Raw genomic sequence first — 11,568 nt, 5'->3', positions numbered from 1 at the left:
CTCAGCAGTTAGTGTTCTTGGCAATGATCTGGGGAAGTACAAATGCAGTGTGGGTCAGCACAGAAGGTAGACAGGAAGGAGGTAGTGTGGCCAGTAGGCAGCATCCATGAAGGATATAAAGAGAAATATGACCTGGACTCAAAGAGTTGCCACCACCTTATGCTAAGGGCTCATAGTGAAGGCCAATTTTAAGATAAACACATACCTATACTGTATGGTTTCTCTGAAGGATTTGTTAGTATTATTAAACACACATATATAAACAGTTAATTGACTAATAAATAATATTTATTTCTTAAATAGTTTCTTTTTATCTCCTCAGTGAACACTTTTGGTTGTTGACATCAAACTCTGAGTTATAAGAACACCTGTCAAAGGCCTGTTGGAAAGTTCCTTGAAACCAGGTGGATCGGACTGGTCCTTTAGTCCAGTTGTAAATGCCCACTGTGGGCAGACTGAGGAAGCGACCCTCTTACCAGGGTGTGCTTGAACAAGGCCCAGGACATTAAAACAAAAAAAAAAATCTTGCAATTACACTTTTCTACCACTAGATGATATGCACGTATAAGCAAGATGAAAACCCTCCTACCTTTCCTTTCTGCATCAGTGGCCACGGTGATGATAGGTAAGTTAAGGTATCCAGAATTCAATTCCAGATGTTACTAAGAAAGAGAAACACAATATGAACATGAAGAACTGCCAGCATTGATTAGGTAATAAGTGTGATCATACCAAATTTATCAAACACTTATCCTTTCATCTAGGGGCCATCAAAGTTTACCACCTGCCTATGGGCCAAATCCAGTTTACCACCTCTCTTTGTAAATAAAGTTTTATTTGAACACAGCCATGCTCATTTGTCTGGGACTGATTTTGCTCCACAATGACAGAGGTGAGTATTGAGACAGAGACTGCCTGACTTGTAAAACTTAAAAATATTTCTATAGGGTCCTTTACAGAGAAGCTTTCCAATGCCTGGTCTAAGCACACATAGGTCATACTAACTCATTTAATCTTTACAAATCTATGGTTGTGGGTATGTGTTATTACAATTTTGTTTTAATTTAAAATTTTTATTGGAGTATAGTTGATTTACAGTGTTGTGTTAGTTTCAGGTGTATAGCGAAGTGAATCAGTTATACATATACATATATCCACTCTTTTTTAGATTCTTTCCCCATATAGGTCATTACAGAGTATTGAATAGAGTTCCCCGTGCTGTACAGTAGGTCCTTATTAGTTCTCTATTTTATACATAGTAGTGTGTATATGTCAATCCCAGTCTCCGAATTTGTCCCTCCCCACCTTACCCCCTGGTAACCATAAGTGTGTTGACTACATCTGTAACTCTATTTCTGTTTTGTAGATAAGTTCAATTGTACCCTTTTTAGATTCCACATATGAGTGATATTGTATGATATTTGTCTTTCTCTGTCTGACTTACTTCACTCAGTATGACAATCTCTAGGTCCGTCCATGTTGCTGCAAACTATTTGTTTTACAGATAAAGAAAGTGATTAAGGACACAATGAATCTTGGCACATACGTTACATGACTGTAGCAGACATACATGACAAAGGCTGTAAGTATTGATGTACACCATGCTTGATACTCTTGGGTTTGTGTAAACAAGATGAATAGCAGTTGGCTTCAAAGCTGTGGGGAACCTAGAAAGAAGAAATTAAAATTATTGCAAGGTCAGGCCAGCCTTCTGTGTGATCCACAGGTAGAAATGTAGCTGGAATTGAGTAGCTGCCCATGAGCACTTTTTCCCGACATGACACTTACTCGGAACATATTGTAAGAAACTCTTTTGACACAGTAATTCATAAGACTGGAGATGACTCATCAAATGAAAACAGTGCTTAACATGTGATTGAAACATCCGTGGTCAAGTGGAGAGACACAGAAAGAAGGCAGTCAAAGGAAGTCTTCTTCTTAATGTCCTAGTTTTTTCCCCAATCAAAGGGGGTCTTTGCTCCTTCAGTGCTGGGTATACTTGGGCCCTCAGGATATCTGCTGGGGATGGTGGAAGCTGGGAGTCGGGCTGGGGAGCAGGGTGGTATCAGCTTTATGATTTCCTAGATTCCTAGTCATCCTCAGGAATGTCTTTCCCAATAGTTTATAATATGCAGTGAAGTATTGGGATAACCCCTGATGGTTCGTTCCACATTTGTGATTACTGAGCTTTCTTTCTTTTTTTCTTTTTCCTCCTGAAGAGTTTAGGTAACTAACTGCCTCAGAGTCATACATCATGAGGCGGAGAGGGGAGAATCAGGAACTGGGTGAACCAACTTAATCCTTTGTCCCACATGAAGAGATGGGACCATATTGCCTAGATTCCAAGGGTTTTCCACATGGACATGCCCCAAGCTCCTTCTCTCCCCTTCCTTTGCTCCAAGAAGACCTCTTCTATTATTCGTCCACATTTTGGTGTCCTCTTTTCTTAGGATAGATACCCCATCATCCCTACAGAAAAGGAAGGTGCACTGGACTGTTCCTTCCACTCAATCTTTGTTGACTCTAAGAAAGGGTAGGTGCTAATGTTTGGTGTCTCCTTGGGGTGAGCTGGGGGTGTGAGTGGTGGGAGGGTCAGGGAGGGGAGCAGGAAGGAGAAACTCTGAAGCCTGGCAGAGGGAAGTGGGGAAAGAGCAAAGCCTTCTGTATCAGGGAGCTACTGTTTCAGACTCCTAAAGAGTCTGAAATAAACAAAGCTTCTTGTAATAATAATTAATTTTCTTCTAAAGAGCATCTGAGTTACACGAGAAATTTATATTCCTCCTAATAACATAGCTTGGAACCCCTCCCCCTGCCTGTTTTTGTAAAATGATAATCCCAACCTTATTATGCCAATGGAGCATTTGCCCCAGTTTTCCTTACAGAATGAATGTCCCAAGTCCAGCTCTCTTTTCTTTAATGTACAGGTATGTATATATGTAGGTTCAAATGTATGTATGTATTTACGTATTTACAGTTGAATTTTGGTCAGGACAGGGTATGTGGGATAGTGTTAAGCTGAAAATTGATAAAGATAATCTGGGCTTTTGGAATTTAGGAAAAGGGCAAAGGCTGAATGATCAGACACGGTCTTGTGACAGGTAAGTGAGTTAGGTTCTGAGGGAATTTGGATATGTAAAGGAAGGGGCATTTTAGATCATGTGGTGGAGAGACAGGGGTATGGGCTTGAGTGTGGGCACTTTGGGAGAAGATCATTCTGGTAAGGCCTAAACTTAGGAGTTCAGAACTATCAGGTTAAAGTTTGAACTGGATCTCACAGTCCCGGAAAGAACTAGGACTTTTGACTAGAGAATTATCACTGACTATGAACATTTCAAGGGTAAAACCATCATGTTTACCTTTTCTTGTCAATTTTTAGCTAAGTGACCACTGACGTGTGGTCAGGTTTCAACCAATTTCAAGTGAATAAATGCACAGCAGTGATATTTTAGGAAAAGTAATCTGGGGACTAGGTATGGGATGGATTGGAGAGGAAAGACAGAAAATAGAGAAAGAACAGGAGTGAGTGCAAAGACATACACATATTACTTTCCTTCACCAAACAGTCCATGTAAAATGATCAAATTTTAAATCTCATTGCTAGTACCACAACTGTAGTTGGAAATGGCTGAACGTGAATCAATCATCACAACAGTAACTGTAACCAGAAATAGGAAATGTTTCATAAAAAGTCTATCTGTTTCGCTTTTGACTACGTGGCCATGCCTTACTGTGCCCAGTTTAGGATATTTCACAAATGCATCATGATGAGAAAAATTAATCGGGAAAGTAGATTTTGTGTTTGCCTCAATCACAATCATTTTCTAATTAGTGTGGGGAGTAGCTTATTTAATAAATATTATTTCTTTTTGTTCTTACCATCTTCAGATCTATATCTGAGACAGAAATTTTTTTTTAATTTACTTTTTTATTCAATGAAAGCCAGATAAGAAGAAGGGGTTAAGTCTGAGTTATCAAAATAGGTTTTCTTCAATTCTTAATTCCTTATTCTGCCCCTGGTACTAGTTTGATGTGTTTAACTAGAAGGACTCACTTTCAAAATCTCTGTGTTATTGGGTGGAGAAATAAGGGCCCAAGTCCATCCCCGGTTACGTCAAGTGGTGTCAAATTTGGCTTGCAATTCTCACTTCCTGTTGACTCCAAGAGAAAGGCTGCAGTTGGAGTCTAAAAGTGAAAAACATGAAACTCTGAGACCAGTCTGAATTACTAATCACTACATGTCCTGTTCAGTCTAACCACTTTCCAAGTGATTAAATGAACCGGCCAGGTCAGTGACTCAGCTTCTGAGGGGGTGGCCAGCAGTCCGAGCTGATCTGCACATCCCTGGTTTCACTTCCCAAGGTCTGATCCAGAGCTGCCTCGGAAGGGTGATTTCCCCTTGGAGCTTGTCTCTCTGGGGACAGAAGGACGGACACAGATGATGAAGTGTATAGTCTGCTGGAGAAGGGCCATCTCACCATGAGTCTTTGGCGGGAAAGAGTTGTAAGAATGTCGTCTTTCATCAGCTGGTGTCACTCTTTGGAACCAGTCACAAGTAGCTGGGTGTGGTAGGGCGAAGTTGTCTGAAGTCTGAACGAAGAAAAATATATTGAGTAGGAAACATGAACTTTTTTTCTTTTTTGGCATAAGTGTCAGTAGATACAGTATTCCCTTGTTTGTTTCAGTAACTACCAAAGGTTCTTGAAGACGTCACCATTTTAGAGTAGTGTATTCATTTGCCTGGTTTTCTAAGTGATTAGCTGAACTTTACTGCTTTTATGAAGTTTAATGTCCAGTTGCCATAAAAAAAGCAGCACATGGTCAGTGGTGGAAATAGGGGTGGGATTGTAAGGGCCACATGGGAGTGCAATTCCAGGAACTCCCGGCCTCCTATGCAAATTAGATTAAGCTGCTCTGCGGCCTGGGCTCCCAGAGCAGAGAATTCCCATTCCCACCTCTTTTTTTTTTTTAGCATTTTCTCTTGTGGGAATTAATAAATCACTTTCAATTTATTTCAGCTACTGCCTGTTTTAAAAAAGGACATCACAGGCCTCAGTTTGTCCACCTTACTTAAGAAAACTCCTTACCAGGTAACCTCTTAAATATTTAAAAAGAAAGAAAAAGATTTTGAGACCCTTAGGAGAAAATACTGTAAGTAAATCAAAGTCCTATTTTCTCAGAAAGAAAGTTGAGTCTTTTGACTGGCTGTTGCCACCATCTTCTTCAGGCAGTTTCCATACTTGGCATAAAACTTTTAGTCGTTTCTCATATTACCTTTGTTTTGATTAGTTAAAGCATGATAACTTGACAACACTCAAATGTGAGAGCTTGAGAGAGGGAGGGTGGCAGGGAGGAAAGAAGCCCTCCAGCCAGCAAAGCTTTCTTTAAAACTTTTTTTTTTAAACATGAATATTTCTCAAATACAGGGACTGAAGGTGAACTTGAAGAATACATGCAAAACCACAACCTAGATTCTCTGAAAGTGGCCATTTCAGAGCTCTCTGGAAGGAATGTGTGAGCCTGTGCACGCCAGAGAGCAAACATGCAAATCAGTTCTTTCCCAGGACACCCCAGCGCTGCTGCTTTATCTGCACAGATGTGCTGTGAGCCTTGCAGATAGCATCTGTTTGTTCTATTTATGGGGGGAAAAAAAGCATGTATTTGTGAGCTCGGCAGGAGCACAACTTTCTTTTTGGATCTTTGATTCCATTAGAATTTTTGAAATTTCACATTTTGGAACAAAAGAATTTGAGTCGTTGGTGATTCTAGGTGCTGTGTAATTCCCTCTCCCGTTTATTTCTTACCTGCTTCTCCTGCCTCCCAATTTCATAGAGTTAAAATCAGGGCAGGGGAGATGAAGAGACTTGCACAAGCACATAGAACATTTATTCTTAGTTTCATTCATCATTATTGATTTGTTCAGTTATTAACCAGATATTTATTGAGGATCTGTTATATCCCAGGCACTGTGCAACATCCTAGGACCCAGTGGTGAGCAAAAATGTCACTGTACTTGTCCTCATGTATTTTATAGTTTACTGGGGGAAATGTACAGAAATAAGAATAATCACACACCAATATACCTCTTCTTCTGTGACAAGTGCTAATTATTGCCCTAAGAGCCTAAAATAGGCACGTTTGAGATGGTCCAAGAGGTAACAGAAGGTTTCCTTGAAGAAATGATGATGCTTCTTAAGCGACCCCTAAGAAGGATGAGTAGGACCTAAGGAGGCATATAAAGGAAGGGTCTTCCTGGCAGAGGGAAGGTTGAGAAAAGACCCTGCGATGGATGGCAACATGAGAGTATGAGAACCAGAAAGAGGGTCAACGTGGCTGAAGTGAAGAGGGAGGGAGAGCAGGAAGGAGATGGGCTGAGCTCCGAGTCAGAGCCAGACGTCACAGCACACTGTGGCTCATTTTGAGCTTTGATTTAGGAGTATTGGGAAGCCCAAGTAGTGAGCAATGGGAGGAGGGTAAGACTGGATGAGGAAGACCACGGGGGGCTACTGCAGTAGTCCAGGCAACAGGTAACAGAAGCTTGGTCTAAAGTAGTGAGTGGTGGAAGAGAGGGGAAAGGAGTAGATGCATTCAAGAGGTATTTAGAATGTAAAAATGATAAGATATGGGGAGGGAGGGAGTAAGCGGGGGCACGGATGACCCTAGGCTTCTGAGTGGGACAAATGGATGGATGGTGGTATCATTCATCAAGACAAGAAAAGCTAGAAGGTGGGGGTAAAGGCAACATGATGAGTTTATTTTAGGAAGTATTGAAGTTAGATGGTAAGGTATAGGTTGACCATATGGGTCTGGCCCTCAAAGACAAGGTCTGGGCTGGAGAAAATATTTGTGAATGAGTTGTTTAAAGTTTTGACACTGATGTGATCTATTCCTCTTGAGCATCTTTCCAGAACAACACGTCTGTAAGTAGGGATAAATCAAATGGTTTTGGACACCAGGCTAAGTGAATTGTTGAACAACTTATTTCATATGACAGGGATTTGAAGGACTGTTGGGAGGTAGGTCTAGTGTGGATGAATTAGGAGATGTATGGTTTCAAGTATATCAAAAGCTACCCCCGAGCCCAAATACCCATCATTTTCCCCTTGACCTGTCAGAGGGCCTAATATCGCTAGCGATCATGTTACTCTTTAAGGAATTCTCATCTTATTTGGCTTAGAGTGATAAAACTTTAGTAAAAGTTGTCTACACCAAACTTCTCACTCAGAATGAGGCTGCTTTACAAAATCTCTGGACGTAGGGCCTCAGCTTGAACATGTATGTCTGTGGTAGGGAATCCAGTATTTGGCAAGACAGTGCAGATTTTTAGTTCTGTTCCAAAAATTCTTCCCTGTATTGATCTTCTCATCTGGCACGACACAGAACAGTTCTCCTTCTTTTCCACAGAGCAGACCATCAACTGGTGTTAGCCCATCAGTCATCACTATTCTCAGCTCAGCTGCCAGGAGATGAATGAATTAGATTCAACTGTCACTGAAGCCCTTCGATAGACATCACCTCACTCAGAGGTCACAGCAACCCTTCGAGGTATGTATTATTCCTCTAGAAAGAGAGGAGGAAACTGATTCTCAGAGTTAAATGACTTACCCAGTGATGTCACACGGGTTAAGAGCGGAGCCAGGTTTCAAATCCAAATATTCTGACTCCCAGTCCAGAGCCCTGTGCAAGCTGCCTCGATAATTTGGGTTTGGGCTCTGTGCTGACTTCTAAAGGTGACACATCAGGAAGGACCAGTGACTGATCAGCTGATAGCGCTGAGGGGGTGCTCACCCACCTGACCCTTGTGGACTGAATGATGCCTGCCCGGCACTTGACCTTATAACCTTGTATCTCTTTAAGAACTGGATAGAACACTCATCTTCACATTTTTTTTTTCAGATTTCACTCCCTATTAGTTAAAAACAATGAGCATGTATCCCAAATATATTTATATGTGTATCTTTGGATTCAGTACAAATGTGAATATAATTTTGTGTGTGTGTGTGTGGTACGCGGGCCTCTCACTGGTGTGGCCTCTCCCGTCGCGGAGCACAGGCTCCGGACGCGCAGGCCCAGCGGCCATGGCTCATGGGCCCAGCCGCTCCGCGGCATGTGGGATCCTCCCGGACCGGGGCACAAACCCACGTCCCCTGCATCGGCAGGTGGACGCCCAACCACTGCACCACCAGGGAAGCCCTATAACTATTTTTTAAAATTAATTTTTATTGGAGTGTAGTTGCTTTACAGTGTTGCATTAGTTTCTAGTGCACAGCAAAATAAATCAGCCATACATATACATATATCCCTTCCCTTTTGGATTTCCCTCCTATTTAGGAAACCACAGTGCATTAAGTAGAGTTCCCTGTGCTATACAGTATGTTCCCCTCAGTTGTCTATTTTATACATAGTATCAAATATAAGTTTAAAAAAACATAAAAATATAAATGGAAGTCATAATATTTTCTTTTTTCACCCCAGTGAATCATCTTCATGGATCATCTCTGTCTGCTCCCCCTGGAGGGACCACTGAAATGGAGTCGGGGGACAGGACAGGAGAAGAGCCCAGTGTGACAGGCCATGGCTAGTTGGAGTACACCACCTGGGGAATGTCTGGAAACATTTCAGATGTGCTGACGGTGAGCTTTCCTCTCTGTGCTGCCCAGCTTCAGCTCGGTTTCTGCTAAGATCTCTCTGGAGGTTCACAGGGGGTGAAGGGCTCATTGCCCTGGTCTGAGTTGTTTGTCCTTGGCTTTAATTGCCACTTGTGTCCTGAGCTATGTGGTAATAGCACTAATATTAGCATTTGTTGACCGCTTACTATGTGCCACTGTGTGAAGAGATTTACGCACATTACCTCATTGATCTTGTTACAACCCTGTGAAGTTTTGCTATCCTCGTTTCACAAATGGGAAAACTGAGGTGTGGAAAGCTGTGACTTACCCACAGGGGTATGTCTAATCAGTGACCCAGCTGGGATTTGAACCCAAGTCTGTTCTCCACCAAATCATTCATTCTTATCTGCCGTTCTGTACTGCCAGTAGGATTAGGGTTGAGATTCCTGATGGTGACCTGGAAGGATTTCCAGCACTAAAAGTGACTCAAATGGGAAGACTCATCGGTTGCACAGACCAAAAGGTTGGGCTCCCATCAGGTGTGGATAAATGAGAGGAAGCCATCAGCTTTACGGAAGTGCAAATGTGCCAGTGCAGTTACAAATGAACGTCTCCAGTCAAATCTCAGTCCTTTGTTTCGAGATAATCTGGCTCTCATTGTAACCCCCAGCTTCAGGTAGCAAATATATGCTGAATACTTTTCTGGATGAGACCGCTGGAGGCTGTAGTTGTTGTTTAAGGCACCTGAGTTCCATTACAGACTATACATGGTTTAACCTTACATTTCAGTGTTTGAATGTGTGTGAGAGAGGTGTCAAGGGGTCCAGGAGTTTTCTTCATTATCTACCAGAAGGCTTCAGCCTAGTGGAGTCAGGTAGACATGGGTTCGAATCCTCACTCTGGTATATATAAGCCGCGAGAACTTTGGCAAATTATCATTCTTCCAGTCTTAATTTCTTCACCTTTAAAGAGGAGATGATAGTACCTGCTTCAACGTGGTGCTGTGAGGATTAAATCCTATACATACGCAGTGCTTGGAGCACCGTAAGTGCTCAAAAATTGGTAGCAGGTATTGTTCTCGGTGACCCCGCTTTGTCTAAGAAGAAGCACTGATGGATTGTTGGTGGCGTGAAGTCCATGTCCTCTGCTGTGTTGGTGATGTCCTAATTGAAAATGAAAAGGAATTTTTTTCTGAATCTCCTCAGCATCTTGCTGCCACAGAAAAAGAAATCTGTTTCCACAAAGAGAAGCAAGAGCTGGAGACACTGGAAGTTTATGGACTGGAGAAGGCGGCTCCGAGAAGAAGAGCATTCTGGCGCTCAGCGACGCTCTCCTGAGCCGCCCAGATGTGGGCCAGATGCTGCAAATCTGTAGAGACACGTCGGGCTCAGTGACTTGTGCCATGACTTTCATCCACGTGGGCATGGAGGATATTGACTGATCTCACTCCGATTATTAAGAGTGACTTCAGGGCTCTGGAAACATGGGTGTAGGAGGCTGGGACTTGAGGGGTAGTCTTGACAATCCTCCCAGTTGAGCAGAAGGGTTTCTGGAGCTGACAGCCCTGCTCTGGGGATACATGTCTACTTCACATGCCTCACCCCACACCACCCATAGAAGAGGGCTCAGCAGGAAACACTGAGGGTACTTCAATGGGAAGTGATTTGCAATTTCTACCTTTGCAGAAATCATCTCTAGTGACTTTTATTTGGTGTTATTAAAGATGATTTTGATGTGATATTAACTATAGTGATTCTTCCTATAATCACTTTCTCTTTAATCAGCCTGTATGGCCCCTTTTCTAGCTGGAATTTCACTACACTGCTCAGCCTTCCATTCCATGCTTTTTAAAAAATATGAATACTTTATTTATTTGTGTAATTCAACTATAGTTGATTTACGATATTATGTTAGTTTCAAGTATATAGCATAGTGATTCAGTGTTTGGCAGATTATACTCCATTATAGGTTATTACAAAATAATGGCTATAATTCTCTGTACTATATAGTATACCCTTGTTGTTTATCTATTTTATATATAGTAGTTTGTATCTGTTTATCCCATACTCCTAATTTGCCCCTCCCCCTTCCTTCTCCCCTTTGGTAAACACAAGTTTTTTTTCTATATCTGTAATTCTGTTTCTGTTTTGCATATATATTCATTTGTATTACTCTTTAGATTCCACATATAAGTGATAATATCCAGTATTTGTCTTTGTCTAACATTTCACTAAGCATAATATTTTCTAGGTCCATCCACGTTGCTGCAAATGGCATTATTTCATTCTTTTTAATGGCTGAGTAATATTCCATTGTATATATATACTGAATTTTTGTTTTGATAAGCGTATTTTGTTCTTCTAAATGGATAAGGATGGTGAAATTTTCTCTTTTTATGTTTGGCATTAGTAGAGGCACATTAATATACCTCTTTTTAACTAAGGGCTAAATGCAAGAGCTGAAACCTGGACACAAAACAAAGAGTTGATCGTAACTGCTTCCCTGCCTTCAGTTTTGCCCTCTCTGTTCCCTGGCCAGTTCTCTCTACTGCAGCCATAGTGACATTTCTACTTTCATCCCTACTGTGTTCATTAATTATTGCTGCTGTAACAAATTACCACAGACTCAGTGGTTTAAGAGAGCACACATTTATTCTCTCACAGGTTTGTAGGTCAGAAGTCTGACATGAGTCTCAGTGGGCTAAAATCACGGTGTTTGCTGGGCTATGTTCCTTTCTGGAAGCTCTAGGGGAGAATCCTTTTCTTTGCCATTTGCAGCTTCTAGTGCTTGTTCTTTGGCTCATAACCCCTTCTTGCATCTTCAAAGCCGGCAGTGTTGCATCTCTCTGGCCATGCTTTCATGTTCCCATCTCCCTCTGCCCAGAGCTGGGAAAGGATCTCTGTTTTTAAGGTTCTATATGATCAGATTGACCCATCCAGTTAATCCAGGATAACCTTCCACC

The 11,568-nt window shown here is 41.7% G+C and overlaps 1 long non-coding RNA gene across 1 annotated transcript; it reads left to right on the top strand.

Annotated features, from left to right (window-relative positions):
- The first annotated feature begins 6,656 nt into the window (after positions 1 to 6,656).
- Positions 6,657 to 9,933, top strand: LOC115863174 (uncharacterized). Its single transcript, XR_004043421.2, has 3 exons — positions 6,657 to 7,542; positions 8,473 to 8,630; positions 9,812 to 9,933. It is a non-coding gene; the product is annotated as an uncharacterized lncRNA (long non-coding RNA).
- The last annotated feature ends 1,635 nt before the right edge of the window (positions 9,934 to 11,568 follow it).

This window comes from Globicephala melas, chromosome 17, assembly GCF_963455315.2.
Source record: "Globicephala melas chromosome 17, mGloMel1.2, whole genome shotgun sequence".
NCBI lineage: Eukaryota > Metazoa > Chordata > Mammalia > Artiodactyla > Delphinidae > Globicephala > Globicephala melas.
Note: the sequence above shows the minus strand (reverse complement) of the source record. Positions and strands in the feature narration are given on the sequence as shown.